The sequence below is a fragment of the Humulus lupulus genome, chromosome X, assembly GCF_963169125.1.
Source record: "Humulus lupulus chromosome X, drHumLupu1.1, whole genome shotgun sequence".
NCBI classification, from domain to species: domain Eukaryota; kingdom Viridiplantae; phylum Streptophyta; class Magnoliopsida; order Rosales; family Cannabaceae; genus Humulus; species Humulus lupulus.
The window spans coordinates 200707997-200710641 of NC_084802.1; the positions used below are offsets into that span (position 1 = coordinate 200707997).

Below are 2645 nucleotides of genomic sequence, written 5' to 3' on the forward strand. Positions count from 1 at the left end.
AATTCATTTAGGATATGGGATCCCATTGTTTAAAAATAAAATAGAACATAACTTAAATAAATTGGTTACAAAATTAAGTGTGGAAATACATAGAAATCATTATTTAAAAGACTTAAACAACTTCATCCTCGAATCGTTCGCGCAGTCCACCAATTTCCATTCTCCCTCAATACACAGATCCCGAGATCGAGCCAATTCCATTAGATCCTGACCCAGATCCCGAGATCGAGCCAATTCCATTAGATCATAAGTGTAAGGTCACCATAGCCTATCCCCCCGTCGTACTCTCATTCAACCTTAAGGAGAGCACTTCAAACCAGCCGACCACACACAAGGCCTCTAAAACCCTTTCCATTCCAGTCTCGGAGTATTCTTTCTTCGAGGCTAAAAATTATTAGAGCTTTGTCACCTCTACCGGGCATATTTCAGAATTTTTGGCCTACCATGGGTTAAAGTTATCTGACAAACTGATGTGTTGGCCTGCAAGCTCCAACGAAAGGAGTTGCTATACTCTGGGTGACAACGACCCTAAGAGGAAGGTTAAGCTCGCGGCCTGAAGTCGCGAGCACATGCGAGTTGGGGCCTTACTGCCCCTGAAGGACTATTTTTGGAGTTTACTGGATTATGTTGACATCACCCTGTTCCAGCTCCGGACCAATTCATACAGAGTCTTGGTGTAACACCCTCACTTATTTTAGTTAAAACCACATTTGAGGTGTTACGTTTTAAAACTATATCATAATTTATTACTGCAAAAGTCTGGACATTTTTTTTTTTTTTTAAAAAACTTGAAAACTTATTTCACATTATTTACATTAAACATAAAGTGGGTCTCAAACATATTATACATAAGTATTAAATAACCCAATTTGTTTTCAAAACATAACTTCACACTTTATTACAAACATCTCACTGATAACTGAAATAACCCACAAAAAGTTCGATATGTTCATATGTACAAATCAGGGTCAGGACCATGCTTCAGTTCTCCTCATGTCATTCACACATTTCTTTCTCTACCTGCAACACAAGACAACTGTGAGCCTAAAGCTCAGTAAGCAAAGTAATGCATGCAATGCTAATGATTACCCAATATCAATGGACATATACAACTTCTTTTTAAATTTTGGGCCCCTTAATATTGTGCACACTGTTTGAATTGGTCAATGCTTGCAGGGCTTGTTACACATATAATACAAAATCCCATGGGTTCTCCTCCGGCTAGCCATCACCACAGTAAGGCACATTAAAAACCTTATTCCATCGTTGCCCCGTCGGGCTCAAGAGTTAAGGCGGCCACACACTGTGGTGTCAATACATATAACAATAACTCATATGGAGGAGAAATAAAAACGGAAACATGGCAAACAATATAATTGGTTCACTAAAACCTAGCCCAAATTATTGGGCAGCCACTATAAGCCTACTATAGGCCTCTGTTTACACTTATTAACAATTTCATTTGCCTTTTCAAAACAGTGGCACTGAACTTAAACTTCTTATAACAACTTTCTTTTATGTTGCACAAAACTTGCAAAGGCATCATATAATTAATCATCATAATATCATGCATGGTCTTATATCATATAATAATTTACCATATCACTATTATGCCATGCATACAAATTTATGATGAAGTGTCACTGTATGTTAATACCACTTACTCACAAAATATTCATATAATGCATACTTTCACATAACACATAATTCTTGTGTTGCAGATGAGTACTTTACTTACCTTTTGTCCAAAATATAGTTCACCGTGTAACAAGTGGTGTCTTAGGTATTGATGTGCTTATCCTGACAATGGCATGGATTTCTCATCATAATGATGGCAGTAATACATTGAACTCTCATTTAAAAATACCCATAAAACATCATATCAAATTTCATACCCAAAACATGCCTAAAATGCCTTAAACCACCTAGATCGAGCATTAGATTTATCTTAGACATTTGGAGAAATTTTGACAGAGTTTCCCCTTAATTTTAGCTATCCTCAAATATCAAAATCAACAAATAATCAACATCAAATAACATGCCATAACCATATATCCCAAATACCAACATGATTTATCATAATGTTATCATATACCGATTTTGATAAAATTCTTATCTCCTAGATCATCACCCAAATTAAATGAGTCTCCACATATATTCAAACATTTATAAACATATATACTCTCTTATAAACTCAATCAAATAGCCAAAAATCATCTTGTACTCCAAGAACCCCAAAAACCTCATAAAACACAAAATTTCACTTACCGAGCAACTTTTCGGTGAAGACAATCTCTTCAAGCTTTTCTAAACCTCAAACCACTTGGAAACCCCAAGAAATATCTTAAAAAGGATAAAACACCATATATAAGATCTCAGAAAAATTCAAAAACATAGTTTAACTTCCAAGTACAAGAACTTACGATAAAAAGGCTAGAACTAAGCTTAATCTACTTCTTTGGCTTTGCTTTAACTTGGATCTCCTTAGAATTTCTTCAAACCAGCCAAGAAATGGTTTTTGGTTTTATTTTCTCTCTGTTTTTCAAAATAATGGTCGTGCAAAGTGATAAGGTTGATGAAAATTCCTTATTTTCAATGATTTAGCCTTATTGTACAAAATTTGACACCTTTCATCTCATCATTTC

At 35.2% G+C, this 2645-nt stretch overlaps 1 long non-coding RNA gene across 1 annotated transcript; it reads right to left on the bottom strand.

The window, feature by feature from the left end:
- Positions 1-796: 796 nt before the first annotated feature.
- LOC133804549 (uncharacterized) lies at positions 797-2011 on the bottom strand. The gene is made up of 2 exons (XR_009878533.1): positions 1739-2011; positions 797-1020 (listed from the first exon to the last, which is right to left on the bottom strand). It is a non-coding gene; the product is annotated as an uncharacterized LOC133804549 (long non-coding RNA).
- Positions 2012-2645: the final 634 nt, after the last annotated feature.